The sequence below is a fragment of the Mytilus trossulus genome, chromosome 5, assembly GCF_036588685.1.
Source record: "Mytilus trossulus isolate FHL-02 chromosome 5, PNRI_Mtr1.1.1.hap1, whole genome shotgun sequence".
Taxonomy (NCBI): domain Eukaryota; kingdom Metazoa; phylum Mollusca; class Bivalvia; order Mytilida; family Mytilidae; genus Mytilus; species Mytilus trossulus.
The window spans coordinates 33,621,127-33,638,601 of NC_086377.1; the positions used below are offsets into that span (position 1 = coordinate 33,621,127).

The 17,475-nt window shown below is 31.7% G+C and overlaps 2 long non-coding RNA genes across 2 annotated transcripts; one reads left to right on the forward strand and one right to left on the reverse strand.

The window, feature by feature from the left end:
* Positions 1–1,117: 1,117 nt before the first annotated feature.
* On the reverse strand, positions 1,118–5,232 carry LOC134719598 (uncharacterized). Its single transcript, XR_010107628.1, has 3 exons — positions 5,123–5,232; positions 2,181–2,268; positions 1,118–1,494 (listed from the first exon to the last, which is right to left on the reverse strand). It is a non-coding gene; the product is annotated as an uncharacterized LOC134719598 (long non-coding RNA).
* Positions 5,233–10,077: 4,845 nt separating this feature from the next.
* LOC134719599 (uncharacterized) lies at positions 10,078–14,919 on the forward strand. Its single transcript, XR_010107629.1, has 3 exons — positions 10,078–10,444; positions 13,102–13,194; positions 14,228–14,919. It is a non-coding gene; the product is annotated as an uncharacterized LOC134719599 (long non-coding RNA).
* Positions 14,920–17,475: the final 2,556 nt, after the last annotated feature.

A 17,475-nucleotide genomic window follows, 5' to 3' on the forward strand; every position in this document is an offset into this window, starting at 1 on the left:
TTGTCACCTTAATTTTTGGAGTTAAGTCAAAACAAAGTTGATAACTTGGTTGGTATTGGTTCCCTGATATTTGTCCTAAAAAATTTTGGCTCTAGCACCACTGTTGAAAAAGTTATGCCCCTTTTTTCAACAATTTCCTCAGAGGAAAAGTACTTTTCCTCAAGGGAAATCAAATTTCCCTGAAGGAAAAAGATTTTTCCTCAAGGGAAATTGTTTTTTCCTCAAGGGAAAAAGATTTCCCTTAGGGAATTTGCTGCATAATTATTTCCTTTGAGGAAATTCTATTTCCTTAAAGGAAATTCTTTTTCCTTAAAGGAAATTCTTTTTCCTTAGAGGAAATTCTTTTTCCTTAGAGGAAATTCTTTTTCCTTAGAGGAAATTCTTTTTCCTTTGAGGAAATTTGCAGCTTCAAATTTTCCTTTGAGGAAATACTTTTTCCTGTGAGGAAATTTGTAGCTTCACATTTTCCTTTGAGGAAATACTTTTTCCTGTGAGGAAATTTTTGACTAACACTTTTCCTTGGAGGAAAATTCAAGACAACAAATTTCCTCTGAGGAAATCATTGTTCTTCAAATTTCCTTTAAGGAAATTTCTGAACATCAAATTTCCCTTAAGGAAATGTTTTTCCTTATTTTTACTTGTTAAACATTTCTTCACTACACCATGTATACAAACAGTATGAATATAATTATTAAAAGACTGTAGAATTGATGCAAATGATATATTTAAAACTTTAATAAATGTTTGACTCAAAATTTTAATGACATTGAAAATAATACAGTCTGACTGTTTAGATCTAGGTATTGTTTATACTTTTTATATAAATTTAACTTTGATTTATAATTTTTTTGGAGCAAATGCTTCTGTTTTCTTTGTAATTGTTTCAATGCGATACAATAATAAGCAACCAATTTGAATGTCATTATATCATTTGTGGTGTTCTAAAAAAATTAGTTATATATTTGCAGATTAAATAATAAAATAAACACTTTTCGTGTTATTTTAAATTAGAATTTCTTCTGTTTCAGCTTGTGTACAGTTATTCAATCCACTATGTAAGAATTCAGTGAATACATTATTCCATTCACTAAACAATTCCCTTCAACATGTTCAATTCTAAGAGAAATCATTTTTGCAAATTGTTCTTCAATGATCTTCTTCTGTATATTTGATATGAGGGAGCGATGTAAATGAGTGGATAAAACTGGTGTTCCTTTTTTCAACAGCAAAATAGTATTTGTTCTGCATTCTCCTTTCTTTTGATTAAGATATGCTGTTGCTTTTATGCAATAGTGTTTTATGGTATCTATGATAGAACTTCATTTTGTTTTATATAGTCATTATCACATGTTATAATTTCCTATTTCTTTTTTGCAGGAAAGCACACATTCCATTTCAAATTAATCCAATTATGCACTATGTAAATAAATTTCAACTTTAAGTTTCCTCTTCAGTAATGACCTATTGATCATGAAAACCGAGATGTCTGATCACCTATAAATACACAAAAAAAGCAAATAAAATGTTATAAATGGAGAGAGAAACAGCAATAAATGTTTTTCATGTGTATCTTTCCTTATTAAAATACATTAAGTAAACTTGAACTCGAGAAAAATAAATAACTGCGATGTAGACTAGAAAGTATAAAATGCAAGATAAAGTATTCATGAAAAATTAGTTGATTTACAGTAGTCAAGTCCATGTTTGCAGGAAATTTACATCATTGGTTGTTTGGTGGAGAGTTGTCTTATTGGTAATCATACCACATCTTATTTTTATATAACCTTGCCATATTCCTATTGTGCCTGTCCGAAGTTCAGAGCCTGTAGCTTTTATCAGTTTAGTCTGACACTAAAATTTAGTGGTTGTTGTTGTTGTTGTTTCATACCGGTCATATTTATTTTTTGTAATTTATTTTGTTATAAACTAGGCAATTAGCATGATTAGTTTTACAGTTTGAATTGTTTCAATGTTTCATCTTTAGGTCTTTTATACTTTGACTATAGTATAGGGTATTGATTTTCTCATTATTGAAGGTCGTAACAGGCCTACAATTTCTTTCTCAAAGCCATGATAGTTTTCATATTTAATATACCACATCTTTGAATTTTTATAGTAATCATGATACTAGTAATCATCTTTCAAGTTCAATAACTTTTTAAAATTAAAAGGTGCCTTACCATTTAGGTTTAGTTGGCTTCTGCAAATTTTACATTGCCTATCATTTCTGCTGTATATTATGTCTCTGTATCTTCTATAGTTCTTGTCCTGTACATAAAAGAGTAAAAGTTGAATGACATCTTGCATCAATATTTTTTCTGTTTAATGTACATTTATATGTATATTAATGTGTGTTTAATAAAAATCTAAACCATGAGTGCTTGATAAGCTTCTTGCCCTTATAGCTGGTCTGAAAGCTTTAAATGCATTTTATTGATTGACTAAAAAACTATAAGCACTGCGCAAATAAGACCCCCCCCCTCCAAAAAAAAAAACATGCACAAACAGTGGTATTCATTGACATAAAACATGTATATAATTTGGCTCAATTTATAGATCTCTCAAGTGACTATAAGTTTAAGGCTGCGATTTTTTTAACAAATACATTTCTAAAACCTTTCAAAGATTTTGAAAATGGACAAATTTTAAATAACTCTGCAACAACTAAAGTTCCTTAACTCTGCATCTTAAAAAAAAATATACATGATAAATAGGGAATGATACTCCAGCTTGCATATAATTCAAAGTTTTAAAGGAACATAACTGAAGAACGGTAAAAGTTTTACTACAAACATTTGAAATTGATCTGATTAAAACTGTGATAAAAAGTATTGTTTTAAAGTTTAATAAAATTTGGTTGAGGGAAACTTAAGTTAGAAGGCTGAAACAATTTTTTCCATTTTTAAAGAACATAAATATAGAATTTAGTAAAAGAGACACTACCAAAATTCAAACTTAATCTGTATTTTGTGGTTATAAGTATTGTGTATTGATTTCATAACATTTGGTTGAGACAAACTAAAGTTTAGAAAACAGGAAACCAAAAATTCAGCATATTTTCCCCATTTCTAAAGGGGCATAACTCTGATACTCTAGTACAGTAACACTGACATCACCAAAATTCAAACTTGATCTGAGTATTGTGATAACAAGCTTTTGTAAAAGTTTAATTGAATTTAATTGTTTGAGGCAAACTAAAGTAATGTAAGAGAACAAAAAACAACTTTGGGACAGACGGACAAACGATCAAGTGTTAAACATTATGCCCCCTCCACTTTGGGTCATAATAATAAGAAGGGTGTTTATGTCAAGATATAAAAACAATTCACCAAAGTTTCATAAAAATTTGTGAAAGCATTCTTGAGACTATCCTAATCCCAAGTCATGATAGTACAATGACATAAATCAGATTTTTTTTTTAAATTAAAAGGAAAATTATCATGTTTATGTTATACAAAAATAATTCACCAAGTTTCATTAAAATTACTCAAAGCATTATTAATAGTATACGTACTGGAAAATCCCCCCTTTTATGAATAAAATCCCTAACTTTAAATTAAAAATTTAAAATCCCTAAAAATTAAAAAGGACCTTAATTATCATGATTATATGTGACTTGTTATTTAACATAACAAAAAACCAAAGGCAATGAAAGAGAAACTGACAATGCCAAGGCAAAACATAAGATGCAGAAAAGAAAAACAAAACAAAACAAAACACTAAGCAACACCAAAAAACTAGTGTTGAATTTATGTGCTCAGTCAGTCAGTGAGAGTTGGCAGATCCTGACCTACTATATCTATGCTTAAAAACATAAAAATCATATAGTTCTAAACATATTTTGTAAATTTATACTTTATGAACAAGTGAAACTGTGAGCTACTGCTCACTGATAATGCCCCCGCCGCAAGTGGATAATATAAATAGTGTAAAAATATGCAAGTGTTCGGTAAACAGGAAGTTGTCGAGTGATGAATCTGAAAACGCATCACACGTTATAGCTGACTTATTTAAATCCTAAAACCAAATTTAAGAAATCCTTGTATTGTAGTTCCTGAGAAAAATGTGACGAAAATTTTCAACTTGGCTATCATGTGTAAAATCATACAAGTGTTCAGTTAACAGGAAGTTGACAAGTGATCAATCTGAAAACGCATCACACGGTATAAATGACTTAGATAAACCCTGAAACCAAATTTCAGAAATCCTTGTATTGAATTTACTGCGAAAAATGCGAAGAAAAATATTCATGGGATGGACAGACTGACTGACGGACGGACGGACGGACGGACGGACGGACGGACTGACAGACAGAGGTAAAACAGTATACCCCCCTTTTTTGAAAGCGGGGGTATAAAAGTTGTCATAAATAGCATAGACACCTTTGAGTTTTGAGAACCACATGTGTTAATTGTGCGAGTATAATCATTGATAATCATGCACAAGATTGACTTTTTTAAAAAAAGCCTATATATTGAAATTTTCTGAAAATACTGCATGCATTTATTAATATGACCAATTTCAAGAAATGCACAAAGATGCGAGATGATTTATATAATTGTAATTTCAGGAATTTACAGTAAAGGCTTTTATCCCCACTGCATTTTGCACTTTTTCTTATTCAGGAGCCAGAAGTTATGGCCTTTGTGACCTTTGTATGATTTTTATTTTAGTTTCTTTTTTTTTGTATTGAAAAGTTTAGTATGACGTCCATTATCACTCAACTAGTATACATTTTTGTTTCATGGCAAGCTAAAGCATGCCTCACAGGCACGGATCCAGGGGGCTGAGGGTTGGACATGTTGGAACGATCAATGCATTTGAATGGGGACATGTAGTTTAACACCCCCCCCCCCCCCCCCAAATTTGTCCTGGGTTAGGAACCCCTTTATATGACTCAGGATCCACCCAAGTCTCATGTTTTGGGATTTTCTCGTTGCAATGAAGACCCATTGGTGACCTATGGCTGTTATCTGCTCTTTGGTCATGTTGTTATCTCTTTGATACATTCCCCATTTCTATTTCAATTTTCTTTTCAGTTCTATTATAAATATTAGAAACGAGTTTGGCGCGTTTACAAAAATATAATTGTCTGTGCTGACAGGGGAGTATGTGTGCATACCAATATTTAAATTTTCTATGCCTTCTTTTTGAATATTTTGTGCATTTCTTGGTAAAATACTGTCAGACCTCGAGTGCTGATGTTTTACAAAAACGGTCAGAAGTTATGGAAGTCAGAAGTAATGTAGGGGAAAGGAACGAACTAAAAAGAACCAAAATAAGCCACAACTAATGGGGGTCTCTTTGGGGGTTCTGTTCACGGATCCCTCTTAGTTACTATTTATTTTTTTGGATTCCCGCATGATGCCATTACGCCTACACTATATAAGTGAACAATTCTGATATTTTTGTAATTTCCCATGTCCCGCTAAACTTCATTTCGCTTTTTCACGGCACAACAAAAAATACGCCTCGACAATCCCGAGTCCCGCTCAGACCCCCTTATACATACATAATGAATAGTTTACTATGTAGTCAGTAGTCGGGTCAAATACACATGTATATACTTTTAGACGACCTTAGATTCATTTCACAGCGAAAATACTCATTAATATTGAACATTTTAGATCACTTCACATTTAGATTTTATAACTTTTAAAATGAAGACCATATAGATTGAAGATCATTTAATCGAAAGATGATAATTTCTCAATGAGCAACTGTAACCAGGTACTGCATTTTTTTTGCATGCGTCAAGAAACAGTTAAAAGTTAAACTTCTCATCTGGACTTTTTAATTAGTCTGTATACCGGACCTCTTCTCTATTTTGGGATTGAAAAAAAATCTAAAGTTAAAAATACGGTTTTGAGCCTATTTCTTCTTCTTAATTTGGTAACACGTTAAGCCATTAGTGACACTAATATGGTATATTACCAATAATAAGGCCATATATTTCGGTGTGTAGAAATACTGCAAAAGACTTCTTAGTGCACTAAGAAGAAAGTTTTTGCATTAAGGACACTAAAACGATGTTTTAAGATCACAGCGAGCATGAATATAAGAGGGTATGATTAAAAACCTCATATCTATAAAGTTAGGTATCAATAGATTTTGTAATTTTGAAGTTAAATGACTTTTTAATAAACGCGTTCCACTCGCCACGTGACCAACGGTTTATTGCAGATTCCCGAATCATCATGTTCAATCAACCTAATCCAATAAACAATTGTCTTTTGATCGTTACTTATTGATTTATCAATGGTTGTTAACCTAACGGTTTAGCGTGGTATAATTTCAAGTTGATGAAAGAAAAAGAAAAAAGAAATTTTGTGTTTTAAAACTTTGCCTTTGTTATATATATTTAGTTTTTAAGGAAATTGCTAAGCAAGCTTTTTTTTTTAATTAACAAACTCTATTATTAATATACAAATTGAGAAACAAAGGCTTTTGATATTTTATTTCCTTACTAACAACACAAGAGTTTACATACTATCATTATTCCTTGAAAGACATTTGAGAGTATGTGGTGTCCATGGGGTCCTTCAAAATCCGATTACAGAAGTAATATAGAAAAACTCCATGAGGTAAAATTATTTTACGTTTTAAAAAGAGAATTATAGAATAAATCATAACTGTCTTCTATGAACGATAACTTTAAACTGGTGTCAATGCTTTTTTTTAACAATTCATCTTTATTTCAACAATTGAAGATGAATACCATTTTATTTTATAATGTAATATGCACTATGGACAAGCGCGGATCCAGAGCTTGAAGTGGGGGTTTGGAGGGAGGGGTTATGTGAGAATTGTTTAGAACACTAGAGAAGTTTTCTTGTTATACCAAACCATATGTTTTTCAATAAATGGCACACTTTTTGTTCATCCGGCATATGGTTACTCTAAATAAACTTTTAAGTGTATATATACATATATAATTCTATAAGTTTAATTATTTAATCGAAATATTGATAAATGGCATAGTTCCTGACATTAGAAAAATGAATGAAGTATTGGCAACCAAATATCAATCCTCACTTTTCCGTGAAGTGTTCACAATTATTTGTCTTTTTAAAATTAAAAGGATGAAAAAATCCCAAACTGAAAAGAGTTGAAAATACAGTTATTACTTTAGAAGTAAAAAATATAGCAGACAGAATAAATACGACAGAAACAAACAAATGAAAAAAAATAGAGAACAATTTGAAATACCATATACTAGTACATGTTTAATCAGTACACTAGCAGATTCTTCATGGTTCAAGGTTGAGCGAACATGAATTTCTACCGATTATACTAAAGCTGACAATCAACTTTTTGAGGTACGTGTCGAGAAAACATTATAGAAAAGATATAATTTAAAATTATGAAAGGAGTAGGTCCGGTTAGGACCGATTTTGGCCTCAAATTTCAGGTTCATCTGACGAAAGATTTTGACCACTTTTGAAACACTTAAGTGTCTATTTTATTTGATATATTAGTGTATGTGGAAGATTTTCACTGATTTTGTCATTAAAAACGATCCGATTCAAGCTCAAATATGAAAAATCCAGCAAATATGCCGGAAAATGTCACTTTTCAGATGGTTTTTGCCATTTAGCATGACTTTATGGTGCCAGTACCCGATATATGTGCCATGCATGTATTGTCAAAAAAAAAGCCCATATTTATGAAGCTGAAGCATTCTACTGTCCAAAAAATAACTAAAAGTTTACTTTTAACAATTTTGTAAAGCTGCTATATTTTGGGGCCTAAAGGGTGTCTTACCGGACCTTCTCCTTTTACAAAGTCTATTTCTATATGCCATATCCTTTGTGAAAGTTGTATCATTCCATCAGGTCCTTAGTGCACATTTTTGTTCTTAGTGCACTAAGGAGGTCCTTTGCGGTGTTTCTACGGACCCCATATATTTAAAGCTGTTCAAAATTCTGTTCATTATAGGTACGTGTATCAGATCGGACAATTATTGTCATATATATAAAAAGAATTACTGTATAAGTTATCTAGTATGAAATATGTCCACTGGACCGACCGTGCAAGGGCTATATATATTATATCATGTATATAACCAGTCAATATTAAAAAAAAGATGTGGTATGATTGCCAATGAGACAACTATCCACAACAGACCAAAATGACACAAACTTCAACAACTATAGGTCACACAAGGTCGTTAAAAACTTCCATTTGTTGTTGTCCACTGAAAATAAGCTCATAAAAACACGAATCCCCGTTTACTCAATTTCACCTTTATTTGTTAATATTTCTTTATCTTTTTCTTTTGATTTTATCATATCTTTTTTTGTGAAATATTTTGTGAGGTCGGCGAACATGAAATTGCCTCCGGTGCTACAAAGAAAATTTGTTTAATGTCATCTGTTGCAATATATGCTAAGTACTACACGTGGACAGGATGTTCCCCAGAAAATAAGTTATACACCCCCCGATATAACCCCGAGGGCACACGCTACTGTCATATGGAAAATTACTGGGTCACCTGTAAGATGGTAATCAGCCATGCAACTAATTAGGTTACTGACCATGTCACTTCAATTTAAAAACTTTATCGTTAGATATCAAAATGATAAATTCATTTTTAATCAAAAATTTAAGAACTAAAAGATTTATCATTATAATGAAGTGAAATAATTCCACCAAACTCGTATAAAGATTATATACATATTTTTTTTTAATCTATGCCGGAAAGAATTGAAAAACTGTATTTATGATTTTTAATTTGTGTTATAGACGATCTGTGTAGGTCTCATGAAATGGAACTCACGCATGCCTAATTAAGATTTTTAAATTTATTGAAAAATATAACAAAAATTTAGGTTTGATATTAAATTAAAGTGACCTTTCCGCGCTGTAATTTATTTGATATGACATGAATCAAGCAAATTGTTTGAGGGATGTATGGGTTTGTCCATACAACGTATAAAAAAAGAAGTGTGTGTTATTATAGTATTTTACATGCCTTGTTTTCGCCTTAAAGCTCATTATTCAGAGTGTTTCAGACAAGATGATGAAAATAACGTGCAAGATACTTTTTTTCGATTATCGTGAAGAGACAATTTTAATTCCCATTCCTCCATGCACTCTACCCCTGTTGAATTGTATATTTATAATTCCTCGTGGTTACCGTTATGCCAACAAATACCCGAGGCTTGATTTACATGTAAAAATCATGCGCGGATCTAGTCATGATAAAGGGGGTTCCAACTACATGTCTCCATTAAATAAGGGGTGTCATTGCCGCTGGGTTTCTGTTACCTCACCCTTTTCATATAATTTGGTTTCAAAAGTGTATACCTTATTCATATATTGTGTAGGTTAAAACGGTATCTTTTCACATATTGTTAGCGTTTTGATTGGTGTTCAATGCAACAGTGCACTACCTATGTGTCAAAAGAGAGTTTTTACCGACCTGTTCACATATATTTAAGGTTCTTATATTAAAACTTTTCCTGATGCACAGGTAACCTATTCCAACGGAACGTCCTATCACCTTGTATATAGATATAGGAAGATGTGGTGTGAGTGCCAATGAGACAACTCTCCATCCAAATAACAATTTAAAAATTAAACCATTATAGGTTAAAGTACGGCCTTCAACACGGAGCCTTGGCTCACACCGAACAACAAGCTATAAAGGGCCCCAAAATTACTAGTGTAAAACCATTCAAACGGGAAAACCAACGGTCTAATCTATATAAACAAAACGAGAAACGAGAAACACGTATATATAACATAAAAAAACGACAACTAATGTACATCAGATTCCTGACTTAGGACAGGTGCAAACATTTGCAGCGGGATTAAACGTTTTAATGGATCCAAACCTTCTCCCTTTTACTGTAGGAACTTGAGAGGATTCCCGAGATTATCATTTATGCAATGATTGCTCACAAAAAGCTAGGGGAGTCCAATCCCGGATTCCATCCCCTTCGACCCGCCACAGAATACAGATATACTTGATAATTGTTATTTAAAAGTCATATACTATAGCCACTATATAGTACTAGAACCGAACACCTGTTTTGTGTTATATGTCTCTGGTTATATATACATACACCACATCTTCCTATGTCTATATAGCTGATTTACCGTAAATAACTGCGAGAAAATTAATAAAACACAAGTTGATAATTGTCTCTTCTCTGCTAATTTTAATGTGCATGCAATATTCACTCTGATTTACTTGTGAGACCACCGACACTAATAATAATTACCTACAAAATAATAGGTGCTCCTTCACTGGGAAGGACATTTCGGATCCGATCAATTTATTGGTTCCATTCCCCCATTCTACACTTCTCCTCAGAAAAAATGCCTTGCAATGCGTCATATTTATCTGGACTACTAACTTACTTCCATATAACTTCGAAAACAGACAATTATCTATTTCATTGGATGAGATTGGGCTCACGGATTTTTTAATGGATTGGTAATTTTTATTTATAGCACAAGTTTACCAAACAAGATTAATCACATTTTTCACCCTACAAATCAAATGGTTGCCTCCTCTCTGGACTGACTTACACTAGCTAAAAACATATTCATATGAATATTTGGTATCATTTATTTTGTGTGACAACTCTTCACCAATGACCTGAGTGATTGGGGGGGGGGGGGGGGGGGGGGGGGTAGTCCAAATAATTATGACGTCTTGAAAGGCTATTATATTTTTTTTCTTTGACGCCTAACATCGACGTAGAAAAAAAATATAATAGCCTTTCAAGACGTCATAATTATTTATTATTTGGAGGGGGGGGGGGGGGGGGTTCAGATGAGGGATGCTTGCCTCAGTCATGTTTCTGTGATTCCCTATATAATCAACAAAATTTTTCACACCAAAAAGGGGGGCAGGGATTTCTCCTTAATAAGAAATCTCTATTTTCAGCATAAGCTCATATAAATTTGCCTTTTGAAGAACTGAAATTAATATGAGACGGCGAATGATTTTTCAGATGCTTTACATTAAAATACACCCATGTGACATACACAATTATATATAACATTAGATCCAAATTTAAAAAGCTATTTTTTTTCAATATTTAAATAATGTAGGATCAAATCTTGATAATTGTATGTAGTTGAAATTGTTTGCTTTAAACATTAAAAAATGAACACCCAAAATTTAAACATAAGAGTGACCATGTAGTCTTTATTAATGTATGCTATTGTTATGAAACTAGGTCATTGTAGGTAAACTGGCATCTATTCCCTTAAATCTTTGTTCCCAGTCACCCCAAGTTTGATTTAAATTAGTCGAGTATATCTACTCTATTAGCATGATTAGGTCTCTAGTTTGGATAGTTAATAACTTGCAAATTAAAATCATACTACTCCCAAATTTATATTTCTTTAAATATTATGGATGAAATAGCAAGTAAGAGATGAAATTAAATTGGATAAAATGTGGCATTTATTTTTGTTAAAGTAGTATGTCTGATGTTGTCAAACTTAATTATAGACCCTTAAGGGGTGGATCCAGTCATTTTAAAAAGGGGTGGGGTGGGATTCTAACCCAGGACAAAAGGGGAAAGGTGGGGGGGGGGGGGGGTCCAATTACATGTCCCCATTCAAATGCATTGATAATCCAAAAAAAGGGGGGTTCCAATCCCTTGAACCCCCTCTGGATCTGTGCCTGCCCTTTAAAAATAAAATGATCCTTATTTTGAGATAAAGCTTACAGATTTTTCTATAATGCTTCTCAGGGGCGGATCCAGCCATTTTCAAAGGGGGGTCCCAACCATGAGTAAAGAGGGTTTCCAACTATATCTCCCATTCAAATGCATTGGTCGGTAATAGAAAAGGATTCCAACCCTCGAATCTATGGTCAGGTTGTTGTCTCTTTGACACATTTCCTTTTTCCATTCTCAATTTTATCATGTAGTCGTCGTTGTCCCAGGACATTTAGTTTCCGCTTAATTACTTTAGTACAAGTTAAAAGAAATCTGTGAAATTCAAACACAAGGTTTGTGACCAAAGTTTTTGTTCAGAGTTTAGGAATAACATGAATTAGGGGCCAAAAGGGGCCAATATTAAACTTTGTTTGATTTTATATAAAATTGAATTATTGGAGTTCTTTGATATGCCAAATCTAACTGTGTATTAAGATTCCTAGTTTTTTTGGTCCTGTTTAAATTGGTCTACCTTAAGGTCCAAAGGGTCCAAAATTAAACTTATTTTGATTTTAACAATATTTAAATTCTTGGTGTTCTGATTAATATGCTGAATCTGAATATTTACTTAGATTTTTTTATTATGGGCCCAAATTTCAAGTTGGTCATGTTGGTCCAAATCGGGGTCCAAAATTTTACTTTGTTTGATTTCAACAAAAATTGATTATATGGGGCTCTTTGATATGCTGAATCTAACCATTCGTTAAGATTTTTTATATTTTGTCCCATTATCAAATTGGTCCACATTGAGTTCTAAAGGGTCCAAAATTTAACTTTATTTGATTTCATCAAAAAAGAATTATTGGTTTCTTTGATCATGTTGATATGCTGCATCTAACCATGTATTGAGATTTTGAATATTGGACCATTTTGGAGATTAATTGTCAATTTAATTTTTTTTAAGTACTTGGACCACATTCATTGTGTGTCAGAAACCTATGCTGCATCAACTATGAATCACAATAAAAATTTAAAATTCAGAGTTGTATCGAGCTTGAATGTTGTGTCCATACTTGCCCAAACTGTTCTGGGTTCAACCTGTACGTTTGTATCAAGCTGAGCCATGCATAGCATTTTTATTGGTTATTTATATATTAATTTGAAATTTTGACGAGTGAGACACATACTGATTATACTGTTAACAATATTTCAGAGTTTAACATAGTCAAGCGAAACAAATTATGGAAGAATAGTTGAATCATGTCTTTTTTGTCAAATGAAAAATTAGTACAAACACAAAGAAAAAGTATGGGAATGTTTGTTTTGACCAGGGTGAAAGTCTGCGAAAGTCATGACTGGCAAAAAGTTTGTGAAATGAAGAAGCACAAATATTCCATTCTTTTTAAATATAACTGCATATAAAGAAAAACACAAATAGATGTTTAATAATAGTTTTTACCCTTTTTATGTTTTATAGGACAAGAAATATAGAAAAATAATGAAAAATATAAACAGTTACAATAGAAATGAGCGCAAAACAAGATAAACAGAATACAACAAGGCCTAAATGGTAAGACCACTTCTATATACTGTAAATTCAGATTTTTCAGGGAATGGACAACTTATTGTGATTACAAAAAAAAAAATGCATAAAGATATATATATCAACATGATATATATATATATATATATATGTTTCTGTTATCAAAATATGATTTCTTATTTTTGCGATACTCACCCAGTCACATTATTCGCATTACTAAAAAGTTTGGATAATTTCTGAATTACAGTAATAAAAGAAATTGCCTTTGAATGATGAATCATATAAAAATAAGAAAATGTGGTATGGTAAATGAGTGACTTATCCACCAGAGTTCAATGAAGCGGATGCAAGAAATTAAAGGTCAATCATGGGCCTGCCTTCAATAATGAGAAAACACTTCCTTTATAGGTCATTCATTAAAGATCCCAACATATAAAGATTTAAACAATCCAATTTATTTCAACATGTTCTGTTCAAAGGCAATAACAATTAATAAAAAAAAATCAGGCCTAATATAAAATATTGTTTGTTTCTCCAATCTCGACCGACCCTGCAAAAATGGTCATACTCATAAAATTTTATTGTCAAAACTAAGCCAAATATTATTATATTCATTTCTGATATTTCGGGCTTACCGGATCATCAGATAATATTCAGGCTTTTGGGAAAATTAAATTATTTACCTACCTACCTACCCACACCTGGCTTGTCAGAATAGGGATTAGGGAAACAAACAATATATTAATTTAGGCCTCATGTCTGTGAGCACTCAACCTGACCATAATATAGGACAGTGGTTCTAATATTAACACAACATATGAACATTCTATAACAACTATTGCAAGTGGCTCAACTTTAAATATCCCTGCAAGGCACTAAACAAAGAATATTAAATCTTTTACACAAAGCACTGAAATAAGAGAACTCATAAGCATGACAAGTAAGAATATCAAATGAAAGTTTCTCAAAATGTTCATTAAAACGTGATAAAATGAGCTTATTTATATTGCTGTTTTTTTCTCAATTTATAACATTTTTTTTTTATTTTGTGTATTTATAGGTCAGATATCTTGGTTTTTATGATCATCAACAGGTCCTGCAGGTCTATACTGAAGAGGAATTTTAATTGTTAATACTTTTCTACATAATGTGCTAATTGGATTACTAATGTGAAATGAACTCAACTGTGTGTTTTTCTGGAAAAAGAAATAGAAAAAAATCCTACAAAATTGCTATAAACAAAATGGAGTACTATCAAAGAACACAATTGTGTAAAATGTAACAACCTACATTCATATTCACTGATGGATTATGGAGAAATTAAGAAAAATAATAGTGTCTTTGTCATGTTTGTTGTCGAAATAAACACCTGCTTTATCCATTCATGTACATGGCTCCATCATATCAAATATACAAAGAAGTTGTTTGAAGAACATGTTGCAAAAAAATTTATTCAACAAATTGAAGGAAGATGTCTTGTGGATTGAATTATTTATGCACTGAACTGTTATGTAGGGGGTTGAATACACAGCAGCTGTAACAGAAGACAAGATAATTTGACATGAAAAGTGTTTATTTTATTTAATATTCAAATATGAGCACAATATTAATAACATCACAAATGGTATGCTATTCATAGCGTTTTGCTTATTATTGTATGGTCTTAAACATGCTAAACATTCAGCCTTTTGTTTTTGTATGTTAAATACTCACCATGAAAATTTGTATTACAGTATTAAAGTTTTAATTATCTTTTGTATCAATAATTCAGTCTAGCAGAAAATATATTAATACTGTTTGTACTGTTATGAGATTTCCATAGAGGAAAAACATTTCCTTAAGGGAAATTTGATGTTCAGAAATTTCCCTAGAGGAAATTTGAAATACAATGATTTCCTCACAGGAAATTTGTTGTCTTGAATTTTCCTCCAAGGAAAAGTGTTTGTCAAAAATTTCCTCACAGGAAAAAGTATTTCCTCCAAGGAAAATTTGAAGCTACAAATTTCCTCACAGGAAAAAGTATTTCCTCAAAGGAAAATTTAAAGCTGCAAATTTCCTCGAAGGAAAATTTGAAGCTGCAAATTTCCTCAAAGGAAAAAGAATTTCCTCTAAGGAAAAAGAATTTCCCCTAAGGAAATAGAATTTCCTCAAAGGAAATAATTATGCAGCAAATTCCCTAAGGGAAATCTTTTTCCCTTGAGGAAAAAACAATTTCCCTTGAGGAAAAATCTTTTTCCTTCAGGGAAATTTGATTTCCCTTGAGGAAAAGTACTTTTCCTCTGAGGAAATTGTTGAAAAAAGGGGCATAACTTTTTCAACAGTGGTGCTAGAGCCAAATTTTTTTAGGACAAATATCAGGGAACTAATACCAACCAAGTTATCAACTTTGTTTTGACTTAACTCCAAAAATTAAGGTGACAACTTTTGCACTCAGCGGAATTGCAAACTTGTCCCGGAGACTACTGTGGATTCATTATTATTCGTGGGATACCAATTGCTGTTAATTTCGTGGGCACAGGTGAACCACGAAATTTAAAGTTTAATGAATTACAAATCTCACATAGTCTTGCATGCATATATCAGCAAAATCACGAATTTAAAATCAACGAGAATGTAAGTTTTCCTTAATCCACGAAAATTGGTACCCACGAAAATAAATGAATCCACAGTAACAACTATACTTACTTACTTTATCACTCGGTAATACAAAAGATTCCCTGTATGTATTATTATCAGATCTCATAATATTGTTACCGCAAAACAAATTGCCTTCGGATACACCATCCGTCGGAACGAAAATTGTTCGAAGGAATCTTTTCCTCTGCTTTAGACAAGAAAGATTGTTTTTGCTTTCTCCCTCTCAATAGAAAATTTATTGAAGATAAAAGGTAATAATAAAATATGGCACTGACTAACTTATGGATAATTATTATATAAGACAATGGGAAATGAGTGCAAATGACATCTATCCATCACAGACACAATCTGCAAAAAAGTATACCATTAAAGGTCACAGTATGGCATTCAATACAGATTCCTGGCTTACAGAGAACAGCATGCTATAAAGGGCCTCTTTAACACCCAGTGGTGAACCAGTCTAATCTTAATAAAAACAAACTCTTATGAAAAACATCCGACTAACTATATACATGTATACAAAAATGACATTTTCCGAGAATAGATTTTTCACTAGTGAGGACAAATATTTTTATCACACCATTCAAGAAATGTGAAAATAGCACACACAATAGAGAATCATACTTTAGAGATATAAAACAAAACTGACCAAACAACGTGAGTAATGGTCTTTCTTTCAACTAACAGAATCAAGTTTTAGACTTGATCTTTCAATACGGGTTTCCCCTTGGCTGTTGTGAAAATCGAACATATTCGACTTATTTTTAAGTTTTGAAGTATTATATACTTTGATTGCAAAACGTAAAATATTGGTTTACGACTAAAAAACATCAACTTTTTTAAGTCTTTTTGATTATCTTTATTTTATACGCAGTACTGAATGTGCCAATCCATAGTTTAAACATTGATAATGAATTCGGAAAACAAAGTATAGTGCAGGTAATACATTTTATTTTCAACTCCTTTCTGATATAATTTCCACTTTGTGCGTTTCATGTAGTTATACAATCGATAATCCATAGCAGATTCACATTAACTATACACAATTTCTACATATTGTTTTAAATTTTAATCATTGTTGGCTTTTTAAATAATTGCTGTGTCGTACATATGAAATGTTACAAAAAGAAGCAGAAATGATGTCATATTTTCTAAATGTCTATTAATTTTCGAAGTTATTCGCTCATTAGTAGACAAGTTTAAAGTTAATAAGTTATTAATAACCGTAATGTAAGGTTAAGAGTTGTAAATTGTATAGAAAAAAAAGTTTTAACAAAAACTTATACTCAAATGTACATTTAAAAAAATAATAAAACAACTGGCAACATTATTTAATGCTTATTATTTTATTAACATTGTAAGATTTTTTTTTTCGAATGTCACCTTTTGCACTTTTGTACAATAAACCTTCAATTGGGAGTATACAATCATAATCCGTGTGTTTTCATTAGTTTGTTGATAACAACATGATCAACCGAATGAATGAGTAAAATACATTGTCCTATTATCTTCTCTTAACATGAATTTACTATATAAAAGAAATATTAAAGATGTTTGCTTCTCCTGTTTTTGATTTTTTTCAGATATTCGGAAACCTCTTGTGTTTTACATGTAGTGCTTTTCGATTATTACCCCCTTTATCTCTGCTTTTATTTTCAACATTAAATACAT